General features: G+C 49.7%; 1 pseudogene across 1 annotated transcript; it reads right to left on the bottom strand.

The window, feature by feature from the left end:
- Nucleotides 1–7,739: 7,739 nt before the first annotated feature.
- Nucleotides 7,740–8,177, bottom strand: LOC311184631 (ubiquitin-like FUBI-ribosomal protein eS30 fusion protein; annotated as a pseudogene). Its single transcript has one exon. The product of its transcript is annotated as a ubiquitin-like FUBI-ribosomal protein eS30 fusion protein (transcript).
- Nucleotides 8,178–25,011: the final 16,834 nt, after the last annotated feature.

The following is a 25,011-nucleotide window of genomic DNA, read 5'->3' as shown; positions in this document are numbered from 1 at the left end:
CCCGGCCCCGCCCTCAAACAGGCTCGAGCTGGGCTACAGGTGCACCGCGGAGGCGGGCAGGTGGGGATCGCTGCCTCCGGATCCCGGCCCTCCCAGCCCCTCTCCCCCTACCCCTGCACGGTCCTGCCCAGACCACCCTCTGTCCCCTAGAGCGGGGCTGGTTAGCCTGGACCAAGTGAGGGCAAGGAGGGGGGCTGTTGGCACATGTGGCTGTGGTTTCAGGGCAGGAAGTGACGTGAATAGTCCCTGCTCCCCTAGGCAGAGGAGGTGCTGGCAGGTGGAGAATCTGAGGCCTTGGGGGAATGAGCAAATGGAAAGGGAGTTAGCCTCCACAGCCGGCCGCAGTCTGCTACCCACATTCTCCACCTGCAGAGGGGACCTGGGAACCCCAAGAGTCCTGGGGGGGAATAGTTGAGTACTGGAGAAGAGGGTGAGAAACTCAATCTTGAACCCCAAATCTGCTCTTTTACACACTTGACCCCACCACACTTGGTGCCCCACACTCGGCAGGCAGGCACGTGACTCCTGGAGTCCCCACCTTGTCAGAGGATGCATGTGGAACACACACAGAGTCATGTACCAAGTGTGATCAGACTCTTGAAAAACAAACTCTCACTGAACCCCCTTCCCACCCATTCCCCACCCCCTCGCATCTCACTCCCAGGGTGCCTGGCCTTGGAGAACACTTTGCTGTTTGAAAACATGACACACCCTCGCTTATCTTATATCGCCCTTACCTCCCTCCTCCCCGAGCACATACAATTCAATATCTATTTTTTGGGTAACTGCTGTGTGTCAGGTCCTGTACTAGTTGCTGGCAGGACATCAGTGAATGAAAGAGAACAAAATCCCTCCTGGAGATTGTAATGTGTCCCATGTGGTCTGGGGCCTAAGAGGACAGACAAGCACACGGAGAAACCATTTACCCAAGATCCAGCCCCGGTGCCAGCCCCGCCCCCCCCCCCCCCACTAGGACATTTCTCTGGGCTCCCTCACTCCCCTGCATCACCTCATAAGGCTCTTTCCATCCCAAGCCTATCCCCAGGAGGCTGCCTCCTCCAGGAAGCTCATGTCAGGATATGGTTAAGAAGGATGGAGGTAGGGAGGTTCCCAGTACTCCCTGCACCCCAGAAGCTGGATGACCACCACCCATGCTAAATGAATGGGAGAATTGGGAAGGCACCAGGAAGTCAAGTCTGTCATTACCAGCAGCTCCCAGCTCTGGTCTGTCCAGCAGGTCTGACCTAACTTGCATCCGTGCTCTTTGCTCTGGAGTGAACCTATTGATTCTTACTGAGCTGCCAGCTGAACTGAGGCCATGGGGGGAGACAGGAGAGTAGGGCTGGGTGGGGAAGGGACCTGGGCCAGTGGACCAGCCAGTTAGGAGGTGCAGCTCAGATGGGAGGTGGGAGGATTTGGTCCTACCTAGATTATCCCAGGCCTGCCACTCTCTGGAGGGGCAGCCTCTCTATGCTTAATGGAAGCTGGCCAGGGGAAGGTCAGGGTGGGAGCTGGCCAGGGGCAGGAGCTGGCCTGAAGGCCAAAAGGCAAATGGGATACAAAATAATATACAAATGAATGCCACTCATTTTGCATGGAAGTTTCTGGGAGATGAGAGGTGCCAGCCAATCAAAGAGATTCCTCCTCTTTCCCTCCTCCCCATTGGCTTCCAAAATTGTCATGTTGTGTAGAATTGCACAATAAAGAATGTAGATTAAACATGTGATGTGTTGTCTTCGCTGTTTTTGCCAAGCTTGGAGTTAGCTAACTTGAGTACTTTAGGGAAGTCGGTAACTGAACTTCAGTCTCTTCATTTGTAAAGGGAGAATAATAAGGCCCGTCCAGTCTATCTCCTTGTGTGCCAATGAGTGTGAATTATCACTCAATTACTCATTGAATGAATACGAATTAATGTAGAGTAAGACCCCAACACATCCAGGAGGGCAAAGGTGAGGGGGGTCAGTTTAATTGTAAAGATGACTCAGGGGTGTTAGGTCTTTCTCCAAGTCACTTAAGACCTCCAGGGGACTTTGAATTCCACTAAGGATCAGGCCCAGATCCCAGGATTCTTAACAAAGCTCCTTTCCAGATCCTTCTATGATCCTATCCCACCCCCAATTGCTTGGAACTTCAGGGGCCTGTGGAGGTTCAGTCTGGGGCGGGAGGGGGAGCTGCCAAGGGGTCTTATCTCCCCCAGCTGATGTCGGAGGCCGCATTCCTGACCTCTTGCAGCACAGGGCAAATACCAACCGCGGGCTTCCAGCCCCAGCCTGCTCTGTAACACCGCTTCCAGATTCCTCAGTGTTGGGGACCTTCATTCAGTCTGAGACTCTGGCTGAGCTGGGGAAGAGGCGAGAAGTAGGAATTTCCACCCCTAGATTCCCAGCACTGGGACGTGGAGTGGGGTGGGAGACGGGGAAGGGGAATGAATGTGAGGTCGGTGCTGGGAGAGGTCGGAGCTGGAGGGTCCTTGGCGAGAGGTTTTCGGGGGACAAAGACAACAGAGGTGTTGTAGAATAAAGGGACTCAGCAGTGGGGAGTCCTGAGCAGGGGAAATGGCTCCCTCCCCCACCCCCAACTGCCCTGGAGTCCCTTGTCCTGTCCTGCTGACCAGAGCCCGAACCTGAGAGGCAGGTTTAACGCCTGAGTCAACTCAGAGATGACCCTGATAAGGTGGGTCAGCCCTTTTCTCCATCTCCCCACCTTCTCCCAAGGCAGGCTGCAGCCCACAGCTCCGGGGAAACCAGATAGTGGGAGATTAGGCCTTCAGGGAAGATTAGGAGGGCCTGAAATCCTTCAGGTTTTGTGTTATCATTTTCGCTGGAAATTTCTGACTCAACCCTGAAGAGGGAGGTGCTTAGATCAACAACTGAGGTGTGTGTGTGGGGGTGTCTTTAGCTGATTCCCATACTTGTTAAGAGTGATCCCTGAAAGGACTTCCACAAAGTGTAGGGGTATGTTGGGAAAGTGAGAAGGCCTGAGGCTGGGAAGGGCTGGAGGCAGGAGGTGGCCAGAGGATGACTCCTCTCAGCAATCCTGGGGGCGCTGTTAGGGGACTGGGGTGGGGGGGCTGCCCAGTTGGGAGCAGAACCATAGAGGAAGGGAAAGACAGAGGGAAAGGCATCTGCGGCAGAGTAGGAATGTGCTGAGCCCTGAAACTGGCATATGGGGGAGCTCTGAAAATTATTTTGATTTAAAAAATGAATGAGGGCCTCCCTGGTGGCGCAGGGGGTGAAGATGCAACCTATGAAGCTGTCCGCAGCCTCTGCAGCATGAGTTCGATCCCCTGGCCAGCCAGGAAACTACCCACATGGCGCAGCAGACCTCTCCTGACTCGCCCACTGCTCCCCTCATCAGTGTACTTCGGTCAATCTGCCTGTTCTGCTCCCCACTCTGTCTCTGCTGAATCCTCTCACCCCCCACACCTCTGGCCTGCACCCCAGTTCTTATATGCATAAATAGATAAATCTTAAAAAAAAAAACCAAAAAAGCGAAGTTCAAGGTGTTAGGAGACCAGGTGTTGGTGTGTTTGGGAGTCAATAGCTGCAGGGGGCCCTGCATGGCAGCTGTCCCTCCCTCTCTGGGTCGTGCTGCCCTGTTATCATCTGAACAGAGTTCACTTAAAGTTTTTCCGATACTTTCCATTGTGTTCCTGCTCCTATTTTGTAAGGTGGTAGTCAGCTTTTCCCGCAGGGTTTTCTGGCTTTGTTTCACATGAGTTCTGTTGTGTGTGTTTGGAGGAGGGGAGCCCTGCCTCTTTGCTGCATCTTCCTGTGATCTCAGTTTGCATTTTTCTTTTTAATGATGTGCTATTTTTTTTTGTTTTTTTAAAGATTTATTTATTTATGCATCCAAGAACTGGGGTACAGGCCAGAGGTGTGGGGGGTGAGAGGATTCGCCAGAGACAGAGCGGGGAACAGAACAGGCAGACTGACTGAAATACACTGCTGAGGGGAGCAGCGGACGAGTCAGGAGAGGTCTGCTGCGCCATGTGGGTAGCTCCCTGACAGGGGATCAAGCTTGTGCTGCCACCGCGAATAGTTTCATAGGCTTCATCTTAACCCCTTGTGCCACCTTCATAGGCCCCCTCAGTTTGCATTTTTTAAGGAATTTGTCCATTTCATCCAAGTTGTTAAATTTATAGCTACCAAGTTTGTTCAAAATATTTCCTTATTAACCTTTTAATGTCTGTGGGGTTCATACGGGTATCCCCTCTCTCACCACAGTTTGTTCCCACTGTCTTTCCCAGTGTGAGGTTTATCAATAGTTTTGATCTTTTCAAAAAAATCATCTTTTGGTTTCATTGCTTTCTTCTACTGTTTTTCTGTTTTTAAGGTCATTGATTTCTGCTTTTTAGCTGATTATTTCCTGTCTTTTTCTTGCTTGTTGTTTTGTCCCCTCCATTTTATTTATTTATTTATATTTTATTTTATTATTTTTTATGAATTATTTTATTTTATATTATTCTTACATCATTTTTCATTTTTGCACAATGTATGCATTTTCATTTTGGTTATAGTCCCCATATAATTCCCACCCCCACCCCCTTATTTTGACCCTAATCCCTGCTCCCCCCTTATCCCTGCAGTGTGTCTCTGGTTTATAGTTGCTTGTTGATTTTGATTTTTACTTTATTATAATTAGTCTTTTTCCTGGTCCCTTATTTAGGTTTTCTAGATTCCTGCTATGAGTGAGACCATCTGGTATTTTTCTTTTTCTTTCTGGCTTATTTCGCTGAGCATGATCCCTTTCAGCGCCATCCACGTTGCTGCAAATTGCATGAGTTTATCTTTTTTGATTGCTGAGTAATATTCCATTGTGTATATGTATGACATCTTCTTGATCCAGTCATCTATTTTGGGGCATTTGGGTTGTTTCCATAGCTTAGCTATTGTAAACAGTGCTGCTATAAACATAGGGGTGCAGGTGCCCTTTTGAATTGATGTTTCTGTGTCCTTTGGGCAAATACCTAGGAGTGGAGTTGCTGGATCATATGGAAGCTCTATCTTTAGTAGGTCAAGAAATCTCCACACAGCTCTCCATAGTGGTTGGACCATTTTGCACTCCCACCAGCAGTGCAGGAGAGTTCCTTTTTCTCCACATCCTTGCCAACCGTTTGTTGTTGCTAGTTTCTTTAATATGTGCCATTCTCACTGGTGTAAGATGGTATCTCATGGTAGTTTTACTTTGCATTTCCCTGATTACAAGCGATGTTGAACATTTTTTCATATGCCTGTTGGCCATTTGCATTTCCTCTTTGGAGAAGTGTCTTTTTAGCTCTTCTGCCCACTTTTTTGTCTGGATTATATTTTTTTACATTTTAAAAGGACTGGTTTACTAGGAAAAAGATAAAGGAAAAGAGAGATACCTGCATAGTCACAGGCAGGCAGGGAAGAAAGCTGCCTACTTTGGCTTTAGTTTGCCCTTCTTGGTCCTCCCCGGTGGCTCAAGGGGTTAATTCTCAGCACTAAGAAGCTATCAGCCGCCACTGCAGCACAAGTTTGATCCCCCACCAGGGAGTTATCCACATGGTGCAGCAGACCTCTCCTGTATTGCCCACTGCTCCCCTCAGCAGTGTATTTCAGTGAATCCACCTGTTCTGCTCCCCACTCTGGCTCTGGTGAATCCTCACACACCCTTCCCCCCCCAACTCTGGCCTACACCCCAGCTTTTATATGTATAAATAAATAAAATAAATCTTAAAAAAATAATTTGCCCTTTTTTTCCCCCAGTTGCTTAACTTGGAAAGTTAGGTTTTTATTTAAAGGCTTTCTTTTTTTTTTAATAAATAAGTATTTAATGCTATAAATTTTCTCATCTGCGTTGCTTTATCTGTGTCACAAGTGTTTAATTAATTTCAAAATATTGCCAATATTACCTTGTGATTTCTTTTTTCCTTGGGTTATTTGGAAGTATGTGGTTTAATTCCCAAATATTTGGAGACTTTTCAGATATTGTTATTGACATCTCGCATAAGCTTCTTATGGTCAGACAACATAGATTGTATGATTTTATTTTTCTAAATTTGTTTAGATTTGTTTTACTGATACAGAATATGGTCTCTCTTGGTGGATGCTCATTGTGAACTTGAGAAACATACATCTTCTTCTATTGTTGGATAAAATTGTATATATATCAGTTGTTATTGATATATATTATTCTTATTCTTATGGTAAAGACCCAAACCCTAAAGTGGCTGACTAGACCCTGAATAGTGGTCTCCCTCCCTCTAGACCATTTCTTCCTTTTGATATGGCTACACTGACTTTTTTTCTGTTTCTGGAAAATGGTGCCCTCCTGCGACCCGAGACCTTTCTACACGAACTCCCTCTATCATCCCATATCTAAACCGTTCAGTTTGTATGTACATCTTCACTGTGTGATTATCAGCCTGCTCTCTTGCTCTCCAACTGGATTGTAAGTTCCGGGGACCATGTCTGTTTTGTACACCGGTGTGTTCCGAGGCCTGCCCTTATGGTGCTCAGTGAACATTTGTTGACTCTATGGAGAGTCAATGGACAGTAGATAAAAAGAAGAGGCAGGAGATGAAGTGGGAAAGGTTGATGAGAGGGGGACCTTGCAAGCCTCGAAGAGTTTGCACTTCCCCGCTTCTCAACTCTGCTTTGTGCCATAGCTGCTGAGAGACGTGTTTTGAACGCAGGTGCTCGTTTAACACCCCCACCTGCAGGCTAATACTCTTTGGGATTGAAGTCTGGGCCTCCCTGGGGATGCACCGAAGACGGAGGGCTCCTGTTTCAGGGGCTGCAAGGACACACAAAGTGATCAGAATTGCATTTTGGCAAGACTGTTCCAGCTGGATGTTTTGGAAAGTTGCAAAAGGAGAAGACGGCAAATGATTGTGCTCCTCTAGTCGGGTGAGAATGAAGGTCTGAACTGAGGGAGAATCAGTGGAAATCGTTCCCTCTGGTTGGATGTCTGTCTCTGCAGGAAACGGGCACATAGGTGGATCTGTAAAATGGTGCTTGTTCCTTCAGGACACTCTCCCCAGCTCTCAGGACAGGCTCTCCCCACAAGGGGGTGCTTAGCAGAGAAGGAACGCCAGGCTGGCATGATCTGAGCAGTCAGTTGGCAGGCTGGCATCAGGTCCCTCACCTTGGCAAGGACCTTTGCTCCTTGCCCTGCAGGCCCTGCCTCTGTTGCCACGGCTGCCTCTTAGTTTGGGGATAAACAGAGCTCTTCCTCCTCCGCTTGTTCAGTTTACAGAAGATCTCTGCAGGGACTGGCTAGAATTTCAAGTGACCAGGTGCCCCCTCTTCACTTGGGGAGACACAGAATGATGAGTCACTGAATTTAGGCCCCTTCTTGCCTCCTCACTGTGGCTGGTCTTGTTTCTCCTTCTTACCTCACTCAAGCCTTCCTGGAACTGGAGTGGGTAGAGAGAAGGGCTGAGACTCACAGTGGACTGTGGGTATAGCGGGGGTAGAGGGAGGAAACTTCCTGTCCTGAAATACCTCTTTTGGACTGTTTCCGGCCTTGGAGAGTTCTTCCTGAGCCCCAACGCCAGTCGCTGGAATCAATGACAATAATCACAGCTTTTTCCTCTGTTGATTTCCAGAGCCTTGGAGTGCATGCTGAGGGAACAGAGAAGTCAGGATAAAATGAACGTGGGGAGAGGACGCAGGGATCAGAGTGCAGAAGCGTTCCGTGGGGTAGCAATGACTCATAGGCCCATTCATTCATTCACTCCATGAATCAAACAAGTTTTTTTTTTATTTTGACTGGATGGAATGGCTTTATTAGAGAAGCCAAGGTTACAAAAACTTAAGAGTTGGCATTGGGGCCCTTCTTCTTGCCAAAGGTGGGCACGACATTGACAAAGCACTGATTGTGTTGCATCCGCCGCTTGGCCCGCCCAGTCTTCTTCTTCTTCTCCTGTTTGGCCACCTTGGGAGTCTGACCTCTTAGTTTCCCAGCACGGGCCAGAGAACCATGGACTTTACCTCCTAGCATGCGGCCCGCTACTTCCAGAGTGGTCAGGGCCTCTACCTGCACTGGCCTAAGGTTGCCTCAAGGGGCGTGCCTGCCAGGAGCACGACTTGGTCTTCCAGGGTGATGCCCTCCAGCGAGGCTACCTGAGCCTTGATCTGGGGGACCGTCTCCCGGCCGGTCACCTCGAGGGTGTGGAGGTCCTGGGTGCGGACAAAGAGCCGCATGTTGGCAACTGAGCGCGGTCACAGCTGCCGCTGCCGCGAAGATGGAGTCAGGAAAGGAATCAAAGAAGTTCTTTGTGCTGGGTGCGTAGGGGGAACATGTGTAAGATGTGACCTTGCCTTTGAGGGAGGTGGCTTGGTGCTGGTGTGGGGACCCCGGACAGTTACTGTTCTGACTAACTTACTTCGCAATCCTCATCTGAAAATAAGGATAATAATACAGAACTCCCAAGGTCGGTGTGAGGCGCGTATGAAACAACGATGGAGCCTACCTGGTTGGCAGATCCTCAATGCCTGTGGACCATGTTTACAATCAGGAAGGGGAGCTCAGGCAGTTTTTACCCAGCCCAGGGGTGTAACAAAGGCTTGTTCTTGGGGTCTCTGGAAGTGGCTGCTTCCAGCGGCCTTGGAGACCAGAGTAGGCTGCATGCCTAGCGTGTGATTTTCATTCAGTAAATGTTTGCAGAATGAATGGTGAGCACTGGAGCCAGGGCTTGCGGGGAGGGTAAGATTTCAGCAGGTGCAGGTGACAGGGAGGAGCTATGTGCAGGAAGGCACAGACCTGGGCTGGGCAGTGAGGCAGCCGGTGCCAGGAGGGGAGGGCTCCAAAGAGTTTGACCTTTAAGCTAAAGGAATGGGAAGCTCTGAGCCGGGGAGTGATGGGATCAAATTGGTGTTTATAGAGGATCAGTCTGGCTCCACACTGGGAGAGGACATTTTGCACCAAAGAGAGTGGGGGAGGTGGAGGGACATGGGGACAGAGAGTTGGGACAGAGAGAGAGAGTGTGTGTACGTGTCTAAGAGCCTGGGGCTGGCAGTGATGTCACCTCTCCTAGCAGGGGGGGCCCCTCTCACCTGCCTGCAAGGAGGAGGGAACATTACAGGGAAGTGGAAAATTTCTCAGGAACGCTGAGATCAGAGGAACACTGCCTCCTTTCTCCCCCTCCCTCCAGGGGACCCAGGACCCAGGTCTGACTCATGGTGGGGGGAAGGGGAGGGCGAGGGAGGCAGCGCTGGTATCTGGACATGGGTCCCTTGACTTTCTGGGTCCTTCTCCTGTCCTCCCAGAGAGAAGGGAGTCAGCTATGGTTTTTAAAGAAGGAGTTAAAGATGGCACAGAGAGTGAGAGCTGTTAGGCCCCAGGGAGAACGGTGCATCAACCCAGAGCTCAGGAACTGAGGGCTTGTGGAATGACAGTGAGGTCCAGCCTGGGACCTAACTTCCCCCAGGGAAAGTTTCGGCCTGGGGCTGGCTGGTAGGCCTCTGAGGCACTTACCTTCCACTAGATCCCGATCCATCTCTCCTTCTCTTTGCTCCAATCTCATTTCCGGATGGATCACACACCCAGTGGTGACTCACTTATTGTCGGGGCCCACTACCCCCGACAGCCCTGACGCAGCCTCCAGAGATAGCTCTCCTGGCTCCAGTGGTGGAAGATAAGGTTTATGGCTCCTTCTGGTGAGGTGGTCAGTCTGCCTGCGTGTGCATACCTCGGATGCATTCCTCCCAGCCCCGGCCTTGCTTGCTCAGTCTAACCCCCCCCCCCCCCCAATTGCAGACTTCTGAGAGTGCCATTTCCAAAAACTGGCTCAGCTCCTCCTCCACTCCCACGAGGTCATCTCTTCACCATGCTGGCTTGGCCTGTGGCTCCCAAGCTCATCTGTGCGTGGTTTCTGTGCAAGCCTGATGGGATCTGGGTCAGAGAGAGAAAAGACCCTCTCCCTAGGCACTCATTTCTACTACTGGACTCGTCAGTCCTTCCTTTAGTATATCCCTTGTGCTCCCTTTCAGTGCTTTGGAAAGGAGAGCCTTGCCTGGGGCGGGGTGGATGGAGGAAAGACAGGAGGAAGGGTGAGCTCATGGAGGAGAGCTTGTCATTTCTGCCATCAGAGTAGAGGCCCACCCAGGGCAAAGAAATTCTCTTATCACCATTATCGTCATACAGTTTATTTTATTTTATTAAAGATGTATTTTTTTTTTTAATACAAGAACTAGCGTACAGGTCAGAGGCGCGGGAGAGTGAGAGGATTCACCAGAGACAGAGTGGGGAGCAGAACAGGCAGACGGACCGAAATACACTGCTGAGGGGAGCAGCGGGCGAGACGGGAGAGGCCTGCCGCGCCATGTGGGTATCTCTCTGGCTGGTCGGGGATCGAACCCACGCTGCAGTGGCTGCAGACAGCTTCACAGTGCTGCGCTCAACCTGCTGCGCCACTGGGGAGGCCCACAATTTATTTTTTATATGAGAGATGTTAAGAGATCAAATCAAGTATGATTTCAAGTTTAAGGCTTTCTCCACTACATTCAATCACTTTGGGATATTTGAAGTTCTCAAAACCAAATTAATTTAAAGATCATTAATAATAAAACATAACTTGAGGAAGTTTTAAAAATAAATCACGTTGCTCTTTCTTTGTAGGTGAGGCTCATAGAAAGAAGTAACTTGTCCAATGGCACACAGCCATTTGGAAACTAGAATATTTATCTGAGTTTTTGATTTATGTTTTCTTGCTACTCCACATTACTCCCAATGCTATTTTAGACAATTCTCAAAAGGAAAATGATTTCATTTTCATGACAATTCCCAGAGCAATTTGGGTGCGGTAGTAGGAATTTGCAGAACTGAGAAGGCTGGCAGGTGTGCCTGCTCACAGATGCGTGGAAGGTGGAGAGCTGTCCTGGGATTCCTGAGCCTCCCCCCACAGCAGCTTTTATCAGAGGTGCTGGCTCCTCAGAGCTTTCCTCCCAGCCTGGAACAGCTGCAGTCCTTTCTCCTGCATCTCTCAGTTTAGAGATCTCTGGCTAGAGCCAGAGGACGGGGAGACCTAACTTTGGGTTTCAGAGCTAGCAGAGTTGGGTCAGATTCTGATCATGGCCTTTAAGTGCTGTGAGACCTTAGGAAATATGTTACAAGTTTCTAAGCTTCCGTATCCTGTAATGTGGCTATTTGTACTTTTCTCATAGAGGTAATTGTGAGGATTAAATGAGGCTATAAAAGTCTATGGTTTGGGGAGTGCCTGGCATATGGTACGCTCTTGGGCAAGGAAAGGGAGAGGGTGGTGTGAGGCAGGGAGGGGAGACATGGCGTTGGAGACAGGCAGGCTCCAGTTCTGCCTCTCCCATTTATTTGTTCTCTAGCATATAAGCTCTTCTTAACCTTGAGGCTCAGTTTCCTCAGCTCCTAAATAGAGATGGTGCTTATTTCATAGCTTCTGTAAGAATTAAAGCTGTTGTTACCCCCTTAAAGGAACTCCTAGCTACTGGATTGCCTGAGCCCGGATCCAATTCCGGATATCTAATCACAGATTCTAAGGAGGAAGATGGGGGAGAAGCCTGGGAGGTCTTGCTGATGTTGCTCGGGATGGAGCCAGACTGAAGGGGCAGAGAAAGAGGGGGAGGGTCCCTGTTTCCATAAACTGCATAGGTGGAGAGACTTTCTGCAGGCGCTGGACGCCGCTGGAACAGGTCATTACAGGGAGGGCGGACCTGGGTGTGGAGGGTGAGAGGGAACCAGAGGGACTAGGAGAGGCTGGATCCTGCTTAGTCAGAAGCTCTGGGAGGGAAATGATCTTCTCCCCAGGGAAGACTTTTTCTCCTCTGTCTCCCATGTTCTGGACGCTGCTGCTGTTGCTCAAGCTTCTCTAAGATGATCCCCTGGGAGACCTGGGGAAATGAGAAAGGAGGGAAGGTGAGAGGGAGCAGGGCACAGCTTGAGGGGTGGATACCCGTGGCCTGGAAGTCCGTTGGGGGCACAGAAACACACACTGAATCGTGTTGCCACGGGGCTGGCCTAACACTTCGCAGGGTTAAACTGCCCCCACTGTCCCAAGCCCAGCCCATTCCTGCCTTCCAAGTCAGCAGATGTCACGGTGTCCACGTCCTCCACCGTCACCACCTCCACCAGCACCAGCACCAGCACCACCACACCCTCAGCACAGCCATCTTCCTTGGGAGGAGAAAAATCCTGGTTTAAGATGTGGGGGAGGTGGTGGTGCAAGGGGTTGAGGTGCAACCTATGAAGCTATCCGCAGCCTCTGCAGCACAGGTTTGATCCCCGTCCAGGGAGCTACCCACATGGCGCAGCAGACCTCTCCTGTCTCGCCCGCTGCTCCCCTCAGCAGTGTATTTCAGTCAGTCTGCCTGTTCTGTTCCCCGCTCTGTCTCTGGTGAATCCTCTCACCCCCCACACCTCTGGCCTGTACCCCAGTTCTTGCATGCATGCATAAATAAATCTTTAAAAAAAAAGAAGTTGGGGAGGGAAGGGAATGAGGTGTCAATAGGCAGGGCTCAGTTTGCATGGCTTGGGCCCTAAGAATTGGATTTGCCAGCTTCTGTTTTGCATGATGGTGGGCTTTTGCATGGTGTCCCTTAATTACTGTGCTATGAACGTATCCATATAGCCTCAGTTGTCACCACCTTCTAGTCACCTTCAGCTCTTCTGAGCCAGTGCTCTCACCCCACTGTGGACTGGGCAGAAGTGCCTCTGAACCCCTTCTCCCTCCCCGCCAACCATCCCACCACACCTTGCGCTTCCTACAGGCAGTCAGCAGAAGCCTCTTTTCTAGTCTAGTTACCTGTCCTGTTGCTTTTTTCCCAACCGTCTAACCTACATGTCTTGGCACACTTTCCCTTCCTGCTCTCCCTGAGTCACCCTGCTGCCCTCACACCTTGGTGGCTCCTGCAACTTACAGGACAAACTCTGTCTGGCCTTGAAGCCTCAGCCACTCCCGCCTCACCGCCTGCCCTTTCTGCCATTTTCCACAGAAATGTGTTCCTGTCCGGTGACTCATAGCATTTCCAAAGCATTCTATCTGTATTTACTTTCTGGGGGGTAACTCGATCAAATCCAAATCCACTTCACACAGTTATTCCTTCCTCGGAAGTCTCATAATATATGTCTGAATCACTCATCTGAAGTATTTACACAGGGGCTCAGTATCTTTATATTCCTGCCCTTCTCTTTGCATCCATGTCTTCTTTGTGTACATTTGAGTTAGTGTGGGTAGCATTTTTCTGTTTTAAAGATTTATTTCATTTATTTATGCATACAAGAACAGGGGTACAGGCCAGAGGTGTGGTGGGTGAGAGGATTCGCCAGAGACAGAGTGGGGAGCAGAACAGTGGAGCTACTGAAATACACTGCTGAGGGGAGCAGCGGGTGAGTCAGGAGAGGTCTGCTGCGCCATGTGGGGAGCTCCCTGGGCGGGGATCGAACTCATGCTGCAGTGGCTGCTTAACCCCTTGCACTGCCCAGGAGAGGACCCCTCCTTTTTTTTTTAACCTGTCCACCTTCTCTTCCCTTTTTTGGTGAATCAACAACTTAGGTGAGGTTGACCACCCCTCCTGGGGGGCCAGACACATGATTGGGTATATTCAAAATGACAGATTCACAGTCCCCTGGCCACAGGCTTTGTACCCACACAGACCTAAATCGACCCAGTGAGAATCAGCCATGGGACTTTTAGCTGGAAGGATCGGGCAAGAGGCACGCTCTTGATGGCCGTGTTTGCGAGCGCGTGGAGACAGACATCTGAGGAGGAAACTAACACTGGAAAACAGTCAAGAGAAGCAGAGAAAGACGGGACTCTCATGCCATCACTGAGCCTCATGTGACTGCTAAAAGCCAAATTCACAGCTGAATTCACTGCCCAGCCATGTGAGCAAATAAATGCTCTCTCATGTTGAAGCCAGTCTGAGTTGGGTCTGACCTTGCAATCAAAAGTCCCAGGGACAATGTGCATTTGGGTTTGGCTTTGGATGTGCAGTGCATGCGTGCTGTGCGTGGAAGGGCGGTGTGTTCGTAACTAGGGTGGGTAGGCGAGGTAAGGGGTGGTGTATGTGTGTGTGTGGTGGTGGGGGGGATGGAGGGAGAGAGAGGGAGAGGTGGGGGACGTGACCCACCAGCTGTGAGGGCACTTGTGGGTGCAGAGGGCAAGTGGCATGTGAGAGGGGCTGTTGTTCTATCAGAGCACCTGACTCCTGTGTGTCCCGGGGCCAGGGCTGAGCTTTGTATTTTTATGTGTCTGAACTCAGCAGGAGCTCAGAAAATACCTACTCATTCTCATTAGCTTCTGCCCTTTGGAGAAAATCGCATTCTTTTCAGAATGAAGACACATTCCTGGAATCCTCGAGTGATATAAAACCATAAAACTTTGTTAATACTGCTGGTGGAGTCCGAGGACCCAGGGGCTGTGTGGGCTGTTAGCTGGTATCAGAAGAGGAAGCTGAGATGGCTTCAAGGATCATGCAGTCATATTTCAGTCACATCAGCACGTTTGCTTCCACCCACTCCAGCAAGTGGGGACATAGGTGGGCAGGGCTGGCCTTGGGGCGGCACCCTTTTGAGGAAACCCCCTCAGCCCTGCCTGTTCATGGAGGTGACTGAGTTTATGGTGGGTGATTAAACTCAGGATGGGCCTGGATCCTGGGTGTTTATGACTTCCAGCTCTGAGAGGTGCCCTTGAACCCTGAGACTTCTCTCCCAGATGAGCTGGGGCCCAGTTTGTACCCCATTCCTTATTATTCTTCTTTCGCTTCTTTCGCGTCACCAGAGTAGACTGGTCGTCCCAAGGCAGAGCTTCCCAGCTAGTATACCTGGTCACCTGGGTGGTGTCGAGAGTGGGCTGTGTGGTGTGCTTGGGTCACCAGCTCTGCAATTGTCTGACTGAGGCTGGGGGCGGCCATACCAGGGGGCCTGGCTGTATCTGTCCTTTCATGTACCCCGACCTGCCCATCCCAACCATCATTCCCCCTAGGCCCTGACAATGACTATGGGAAGACCGAGGAAGGCTCCGTGGTGGCCATATCCGAGGTAGAATAAATATGGAAACCAAGAGGACCATGCCAGCCCCTCAGGGCAGGGTGACTTCCTCTTCTGTACCCCTTTTGGGTATGAGCAAAAGGCACCCTGGCCTTCACTGGGGGCTGGGCTCTGTGTTGGAGTGGGCTCTAGGCTGGGACTCCCACAGGTTCAGGCATTCAAAGGTTCTTATTCCAACCCCATGTCACTGACTTTTAAGGGGGCCCCTGGAGGAATGTTTTTCAGATCACAAAGGACTCAGAGCCCTAGATTTCTCTGGGCACTGGACTGGGGAGGGGGGGTTGAAAAGTGGAGATGCAGCACTATGAAGCTATCACCGGTCACTGCAGCACAAGTTTGATCCCCGGCCAGGGAGGTGACCCACATGGCACAACAGACCTCTCCTGTCTCGCCCGCTGCTCCCCTCAGCGGTGGATTTCAGTAGACTCTTCGGTTCTGCTTCCCACTCTGTCTCTGGTGAATCCTTTCACCCCCCCCCCCCACACCTCTGGCTTACACCCCAGTTCTTGTATGCATAAATAAATAAAATAACTCTTTGGGAAAAAAAGAAAAGCAGAGACTCAGAAGTCTTCATCCCAGATGAAACTGACTTGAGGCAAGGAGGCGAGGAAGCAGCCTCAGCATCCTGCCCACCCGTGAGTCCTCAGGACCTCCTGGAGGGACCCTGGGACCCGAAGCTGACCCTGCTGTTGCCATTAGAATGTTCCTGTGCTCCGTTCCTTTTCGCAGGCCCTGGTCCTGCTCGTCCCAGTTGCTCTATCTGGTAAAAACAGCAATTATGGCCCCTACTGCACAGGGTTCTTGCGAAGACTGAATGAGTTAATATTTGTAAGGCATTTTTGGCACTATGTAAGTGTTGTCATTACAGAATTAGAAAACATGGCATTATTATTCTGTCTTCCTCAATAGATAATTTTCCGGGCCTAGGGGAAAATGCTCCCACTGCTCTGGATTCTTCTTGGGCTGGATGAGTAATCAAAATCATTTCAGATGGGTTGCAAAGGGAAAATCAATTGAATAGCATACGTAATGGAGGATTTTTACATGGTCACAAATTTTAAAGTAAAATGGAACAAATCAGGGCTAGCCCAGGGTCCTGTGCTGAGGGGGACAGGGTGTCAAGGAGAGAGGAGGGGAGATGTCACATCACAAGGGGGTGACTTCATGTCACGAGCCCTTGCCTCTGGATGTCGGCCCTGCCTTAAGATAGGTCTCGCTGATTAAAAACTTGTTTCCGGAGATAGCCCTAAATCTAGGTAAACTGCATTTTTAAAGTGATGGTAATAGTTTCTCCCTCCGTCTACAGCACCTCCCTCAATTAACCTCAGTTCCCCATACCTGGGAGACACTTACTAGAAAAGGTCTACTCAAAAGCTACCTGACCTTTTGAGAAGACAGAGGCTACGCAGTGAAAGCTCTTAGGGACCCGGCTCAGCGCCCTCCCAGCATGCACCCGGGACGCGGCAAGTCCCCCCTACACCACGCTGGTGACTAAAGACACTTACTGGTCACTTTTCAACAGCGACCGAAGGAAGGAGAGCCTACCTGCACCTAACAGGTGTGAAAGGAAACAAATAACTATTTCCCCAAACTCTCTTTCGCTAGTCCCTGCTAAGCAAATGAGTGGCAGGATGAATGAATGGGCGAATAAAACCAGGAAGTAACAAACACCTGGGGTTCCTGCCCTACTCCCCTCCTTCAGCCTCGGGGTGCTGGCAGGAAATTCAGATCAATAGCTCCCCTCACCGAGCAGCTCAGGCCTCAGAACTTCTCTGGGCTGAGAGTGGGGCTGGGCAGAGGACTGCAGCTGGCCCCTGGTCCTTTCTCCCTCCTGCACCAGGCGACCTGAACACCACACGCCTTGGGACATTTCTTTCTGTCTGCAGTGTCGCTGAGGGGAGGCCTCCACTCTTTCCCAGGCTCCTCCAGGGAGCCTCCCCCCACCCCCACAGCCTTCCCCAGTGAGTCCCTACCCTGCACTTCCCTCACTAAGGTCGCCCAAATGCTGTCCTCACCTTGAGTGGGACCCTGTCTCAGGGAGCGGTGGGGTGTCGGTGGGGTGTCAGGAGCAGCCAAGCTGTTTTGCTCCCTGCAGGGCAGCCAGTAGCCTGCAGGGCTCTGCCTTCACTCTGGCCTGCGCTTTGGGGTGAGGAGAGTGTGCTTCCAGGTCTTGGTGGTGGATGGAGCCTGAGTCTGGTGCTCAACCCTGCCTGTACAGGGGACACTTTCAAAAAGCACAACCCAGGGCCTCCCCGGTGGCGCAGCGGTTGAGCGCTGGGTTGAGAAGCTGCCTGAAACCTCTGCGGTGCCAGTTCCATCCCCGGCTGCTCCCGGCCACCGGAGGAGGATCCCACGTGGTGCACAGACCTCTCCAGCTGCCCGCTGCTCCCCTCAGCAGTGTATTTTGTCACTCTGCCTGCTCTGCTCCCCGCTCTGGCTCTGGTGAATCCTCTCACCCTCCTGCACTTCTGACTGTACCCAGTGCTTGTATAAATAAATAAATAAATCTTTAAAAAAAAAAAAAAAAAAGCACAACCCAGATGCTTTTTGATGCTGTGAGAGTGTGTGTCAGGAATCACTTTGCCTTTACCCTTCAGTTCTTGGCTGACACACCCCAGTCATAAAGACAGATTCATGGTAGAAAAACAAAAGTTTAATAAAATAAGCAGTACACACGGGAGAGACCTGGTTTTCCCGCCATCACATTAAATACCATCTTCAGTTAAAGACAAAAGAGGAATGTTGGGACTTGAGGTCTGAGCTAGGAGGGAAGAAAGGCAAATCACAGGAAGATGGGAAACGCAAATATTTGGTAAGGAGATGTTTGTTAACTGGGCAGAAACTATGGGACACGGAGGAATTTAAACCTAGCAGTGCTAGGCGCCCCCAGTCTAGCACATTCTGCTCACAGTCTGCAGACCTCACTGGCAGCCCAGTCTTTCTTCCTGAACAGGGAGGGACACCCCGCTAAGTGGAGACATTCCCTTACACATGCAACAAATATTCCTTGCAAAAAGGTAACTTCCCAGTTTTCAGGGCTTTTATTTTATTTATTATTTTATTGAGGAAATACTGGTTTACAACACTGTACATGATTCAGATGTGTGTCGCCACACCCACCACCAAAGCACCCCTAGGTCTTTACCATAGACCATTGGGCTCCCTCCCTACTTTGTTCCTCAACCTCTTCCCTTCCCCTCCAGTATTTCTAGGATTTGTTTTGGTTTTGTTTTGTCTGTTCCTGTGTTTCTTTACATTTCACATGATTATAATTATTCCAAAATTTTTTTAATAACAGAATTTTTATACTCCTTTCATTTTTTTTTTTGAAGATTTATTTATTTATGCATACAAGAACTGGGGTACAGGCCAGAGGTGGGGAGGTGAGAGGATTCCCCAGAGACAACTGAGAGAATGGCCCACATCAAAAAATAAAAACAGAAACAGAAACAACAAATGCTGGTGACGATGTGGAGAAAAAAGAGCCCTCGTACAATGTTGGTAGGAATGTAGATTGGCCCAATGACTGTGGAAGACAATACGGAGGTTCCTTAAAATGTATAGATCTGCCATATGATCCAGGAATTCCACTCCTTAGTATTTATCCAGAGAACGCAAGAACATCTGTTGTTGGACACTTAGATTGTTCCCATAACTTGATAATTGTAAACAGTGCTGCAGTGAACATAGTTGTTCACATAGCCCTTCAAATGAGTGTTTTTGCAGTCTCCAAAATGCAGACAGAGTGGGGAACAGAACAGGCGGATTGACTGAAGTACACTGTTGAGGGGAGCAGCGGGCGAGACAGAAGAGATCTGCTGCGCCATGTGGGTTGCTATAGTTGTTCATATATCTTTTCAAGCTGCATTTTGGAGACTGCAAAAACACTCATTTGAAGGGCTATATGAACAACTATGTTCACTGCAGCACTGTTTACAATTATCAAGTTATTGGGAACAATCTAAGTGTCCAACAACAGATGTTCTTGCATTCTCTGGATAAATACTAAGGAGTGGAATTCCTGGATCAAATGGCAGATCTATACATTTTCAGGAACCTCCGTATTGTCTTCCACAGTCATTGGGCCAATCTACATTCCTACCAACAGTGTACGAGGGCTCTTTTTTCTCCACACCCTCACCAGCATTTGTTGTTTCTGTTTTTATTTTTTGACGTGGGCCATTCTCTCAGGTATGAGATAGCATCTTGTTGTGGTTTTGATTTACATTTCCCTGGTGATAAGTAATATCAAACATTTTTTCATGTGCTGTTGGCCATTTGTATATCTTCTTTGAAGAAGTGTCTATTTAGCTCTTCTGCCATATTTTGATTGGGTTCTTTGTTTTCTTACTGTTGATTTGTATGCATTCTTTGTAGATCTTGGATTTTCGCCCTTTGTTGGATATATGATATATAAATGCACCATATATCAATACGTCATATAAATAGTTCATTCCCATTCAGTATGATGTGTTTTCATTTTAACGATAGTTTCTTTCACTGTGCAGAAGCTTTTAGTTTGATCTGGTTCAATTTGTTTATTTTTGCTTTTATTTGCCTTACCTCAAAGACATCACTGAAGCCAATGTTGTGGAGTGATTTTCTGTATATTCTTCTATGCATTTCATGGTTTCTGGTCATGACATATAAAGTTAATACATTTTAAGTTAATTTTTGTGTACAGTGTGAGAGAGTGTTCTACTTTGACTTTTTTTTGGCATGTAGTTATTCAGTTTTCCCAACATCACTTGTTGAAGAGAATTTCTTCTTTAGAGTATACTCTTGGCTTTTTTGTTATAGATGAAATGTCCATGTAAGTTTATTGCTGGAATTTCAATTCTGTTTCATTCACCTCTGTGTGTACTTTTGTTCCAATGCCATACTGTTTTCTTATTATAGGCTTGTGGTATATTTGGAGTCAGACACCTCCGTTCTTTTTTGTCAAGATTGCTTTGGCTATCCAAGGTCTTTTGTGGTACCATATAAATTCCAGAAATGTTTGCTCTTTTGGGAGAGAAGAATTATACTGAAACTTTGATAGGGATTGCATTGAACCTATATATTGCCTTTTTTTTTTTTTAAAGATTTTTTTTTTTAATAGAGGCATGTTTTATTTATTTATTTGTTTGTTTTGTTTATACATGCACTGGGTACAGTCAGAAGCGCGGGAGGGTGAGAGAATTCACCAGAGCCAGAGCGGGGAGCAGAGCAGGCAGAAGGACCGAAGTACACTGCTGAGGGGAGCAGCGGGCGGCAGGAGAGGTCTGCGCGCCATGCGGGACCCTCCTCCGGTGACCGGGGAGCAGCTGGGGGTTGAACCGGCGCTGCAGAGGCTGCGGGCAGCTTTGCAACCCAGCGCTCAACCGCTGCGCCACCGGGGAGGCCCTAACCTATATATTGCTTTGAGTAAGATGGCCATTTGCATCACACAGAGAATTAACGATGTTAATTCTTCCAATTCATGAGCAAGAAATACTTTTCCATTTCTCTGTGTCTTCTTTTAGAATTTCTTCTTTGTCTGCTGTCACTTAAAAATAACCAGCTCAGGGCCTCCCCTGGTGGCGCACGGTTGAGCGTTGGGCTGCAAAGCTGCCCTCAGCCTCTGTAGTGCTGGTTCGATTCTCAGCCACCGGCGAGGGTCCAACGTGGCTAGCAGACCTCTCCTGCCGCGCCCGCTGCTCCCCTTTTCGTCAGTCTGCATGTCCTGTTCCCCACTCTGGCTCTGGTGAATTTTCTCACCCTCCCGCACTTCTGACTGTACCCAGAAGCTTGTATAAATTTATACTGCTTGTAGAAATAAAATAAATAAATCTTAAAAATAAAATAACCAGCTCAAAATAACTCTTATGCCAAAGAGGCATATTTTGGGGTGGTAAACTCTCTTTTCTTCGATGTGCTTGCTCCAGACAGCAAACCAAGGGGAAGGAGTCCAAGATGGATCCCTGCCACTTGACTTGATTGCCCAGCTCATGGATGTCTCTTCCAGTTTGGTATCAGTGGAGATGAGGTTGTGGGCTATGAAGTGGGAGTGAACAGCCTCATTCCAGCTGTTGGGCTTACATACTTTTCTCCACAGCAAAGCTTATCTTGCCACCATTCTGCCCACACTTGTTCTAATTACTTTTAACCATGTCTTTGTCAAAATCAAAATTCCAATTCAGAGAATATTCATGGATGTCTATTCTTTGTGTAAAGCTCTATGGTGATCACACATGGATCAAAGCTCACAGAGTGGGAGGATATGGAAATTCTAGTTCAAACCCCTGCAGGGCCCAAAAATCCTCCACCAGTGAACTCAGTGGAAAGTTGATCAGCAGGCTTTGATCTTAGGGCTTGCAGCCATAGGCGCTTGCTGCCTTCCAGCCCATGCCAGTTCAGTCTGGTTTTAATCAACAGAGCTGCCATTGTCATGAAGAAAAACAGTCACCATTTACAGAGCACTGACTCAACAATGTGTGCCTTGAGGCACACAGCACAAAAATCAACAATCAAATCAACTTTATTATTCATGATATGGCTTACTGATGGGTGTCCCCACCTCTGTGGCTGCCAACTTTAACTGATCTTGTTGCCCTGGTGCTAACCTCAGTTCTTTCTCTAAGTAAGATTTCAAATTGTCCATCTTTTAGAGTGAGGTCCGTGCTTTGGTGACATTGTACCTAGACACAGGCATCTTTTCACCTTCTGCATCTTAACAAAATCTTCCCTTCTATCCTCTGACCGTTGTGCTGGCTCAAAAAGTCTCTGCTTTATATATGAGACTAATTTTGCTTTTGTGGAATTTTTTGGGTAATAGCTTTATTGAGCGATAATTCACATATCATACAATTCAACGATCTGAAGTATACAATGTAGTGGTTTTCAGTATTTTCACAGAACTGTGCAACCATCACCACAGTGGAATTTGAAATATTTTCATCCATTCCCCCCAAAAATCCCATGCTCTTTAGTGATCGCCTCCATTTCTTTCAACCCTGGGCACCCACAAATCTATTTTCTGTTTCTACAGATTTGCCTATTTTGGACATTTCATATACATGGAATTGTGCACATGTGACACCTGTGCTTGTTTTCCTTCACTTAGCATAATGTTTGCAAGGTCCATCCTCATTCCATTGTAGTGCAAATAATGTATGACTGTACGTACCACATTTTGTTTATTCATCTGTCGATTGGACCTTTGGGTTGGCTCCGTTTTGACTTTGTAAAGACCATGATGTCTCTGTGTTATCAGTCCTGGTCACTGAGAAACCCCGTTCAGACCATCTTTTCCGATGACAGGGTATGAGATACCGATAATGGCTGCCTGCCCACCCACCTCTGCCCCCAGCCTGGACACAGCCACTCAGGGCCTCCCTGGCTCATCTGCAGCATCGCCATGGGGTGGGAAGGGAACAACGTCTCCTCTTTCCCCCTTGTGTTCTCCAGGAAAGGCAGGTGGGGCGTGGTCACTGCAAACACTTTGCCTTTTGTTGAGCAGGTAACAGTGTGCAGACTGCAGGGGGCGGGAGCAGGACATCGCGGCGGGGGTGGGGTGGGGGTGGGGGACAACCTTACAGAGTTGCACCTATGGGCCACCCCGGTCTCACCTCTTGGCCTTTGACCAAGGGCCTTTCCCTTCTGCCCCCATCTGGAATCCCAAGCAGGGGCCATTGGAAAGAATAGCTCTGGTCTCTTCTGCACTGAGGCTGGACTTGGGGCATCTGGGCTGAGTGGTGTGGGCAATAGGAAGCTGACAAGTGAGATGCATACACGTCTGGCCCTGGATTGTTGGGGGTTGCCCCAGCAAAGAGGGGCTGCCCCTGAATGAGAACTAGGCCAGCCAACCTTATAGCCCACTTTGTCCTTTCTGAAACAAAAGACACTCTTGAAATTGGGGAACCAGGTTGGGGCATGGGGTGTGGAGGAGCTGGGATTTCAGGGAGGGCTCTGCGTGGCAATGTCGTGTTCCCACTTCTGGTATGGTCCCTCCCTCTGAGCCTGCCCAGGTATACCCTGCAGCAGCGTGGGGGAGGGCAGAGGTGGGAGCTCTTCATCCCATCTCAGGGTTGCTATACCTGTCTGACCAGCCTCTCCCGGTGTCCTTCCGCCTTCCCAGTGCCCGGTTTGGCACCGGTCCATACCCCCTTCCTTTGGTCTCTGGGAGGAGGAGTCTCTCAGCACTGTGAGAAGTGGGTGTTTCTTGGGGAGGGGGTGGCTTACCTTCAAATCGCTCTGGAAATTGAGCATTGTTTGAAGGGGCTGGGAGAGGGCCTAGTACAAACAGGTATTCGCTGGGTTTCCCTCTGCCTGGTCTAACAGGTCTGGAGGCCAGAGCCTGGGGGAGGGTGGAAAGGAGAGGAGAGGGAAGAGAGAAAGGGTTGTGGTCATCGTGTCCTCTGGGGTGGGGGGGGTTCTCTGAATTAGTCTTTCAAATTGTGTCCCTGTGCACACATACGTGCACATATACTTGTGTGTGCGCGTGCATGTGCGTGTGCGTGTGTGGTGAAGGGAGCTTATCTGTGTCTCTGGATTCATGTCTGTCTTTTAAGGAAGGGGCTTCTAGATCTAAGTGTCTGTGCAGGGAGCCTGGGTGTCTCCCGGAGGGGTAGGCTCTGTATCTGCCCTCCTGGTAGAGTGCGTCATAGTCACCACCTTTGCCTGGGAGGAGGGCTTTGGGCTGCCTGCTCTCCCCAAGGCATGCGCCGGTCTCTTTAGTTAGGAGCCCACCAGTCTGCACTCGTGCCCTGCAGGATCTTGCAGAGAATCCAACCCAGCCGACCTTAATTGCGGCTGGAATCCCTGCCTCCAGGACCTGAGCCTCCTGCCTTCCACCCACAGCCTGCCTCACCTCGCCCCACCCATGCCTGGGGTGCCTTGCTGAGCTCCCCGTTCTCCAGCCTTCTGCAGGTGCCTGCTGTGTCCCAACCTGCTATCCTGACTCATTCTCATAATGGGTTCAGAAAGACAGGTGCAGGCACCCATCTTCCATCTCCTTTGGCCAGTTGGGGGCCTGGGAAGAGAGGTGGGTCCAGGTGGCTACAGACTGACTCACCAGCTGTGCCCCCCACTCTACCCCACCCCACATGGGGAGGGGAGCTCTGAGAACAGCTCCCCCAATGAGCAATGAGAACCATGAAGAGTCCTGATGCAGTTCCCGGTACCTGAGCCCCCACCCCCATTGTCTTTAGCCCTGGCTCTTCATTCTCTGTGGCCTCCAACAGGGCCAGCGTTCAGTCTGGGGGTGGGATGGGGAGGGCAATCCTGTGTCCTGCAAGCAGAGGAGGCCACTAGGTGGTGTCCAGGAAAAGTGCCGCGTTAGATTTCGCTCTATTTTGCACCTGCAGACCCAAAGGGACGAGGGCCAGTGTGTGCAGCCGAGGGCATCTGTTTGTCCAGTCTACAAATATTTACCCAGCCCCTCGAGGCACCGCCCAGTTGGTGCTGAGGTACAGCAGTGACTGCAGAGAGACGAGGCAACATCGCTGACTTCAGGCTCAGAGCCCCGTTGGGCAATAACATGGAGAGAAACACATGTGGTGGTAGCTTTGGGGGTGTCACTGCTCAGAGGAGACCCAAATACCAGGGATCATTTCTCCTGCTGTTTCCTAGTCCTTGAGTTTATTTCCCACAGAAGGGAAGGAGAAAAGACCCAGGAGTCGGGACTGAAGTGGCTGGGTGACCCCTGGCAACTCTCTTTGTTGGAGGCAGCTGTGCTGGGCTGGCTGGACTCTTTCCACTTTCACATTTGCTGAGGAGCTCTTGCCCCGTTCCTGGGGAGGTGGTAGAGCGGGCTCCGGGGTAGGAGCAGCTCTCTGCTGCCCCCATCAGAATGCCGCCTATAGGTGGCAGGTGTCGGGTTGGGCCCTGCCCCCTGGAGACCTAGCCACTCAGGTAAGAGTCCTATCATCCTCCTCTTGGGAGGGCTGGGTTCTCTATAAAGGCCCAACCCTGGGGGGCTGTACCCCATTAGAGGCAGCTCTTGGCTCCTTCTTGAATCTCTGTCTGCTCGGCCTATTCACTCCCACTTCAGCCTCCACC

Source organism: Talpa europaea (assembly GCF_964194135.1).
Source record: "Talpa europaea genome assembly, chromosome: 15".
In the NCBI taxonomy this organism is placed as follows: Eukaryota; Metazoa; Chordata; class Mammalia; order Eulipotyphla; family Talpidae; genus Talpa; species Talpa europaea.
This window is presented reverse-complemented; position numbering and strand designations above follow the sequence as displayed.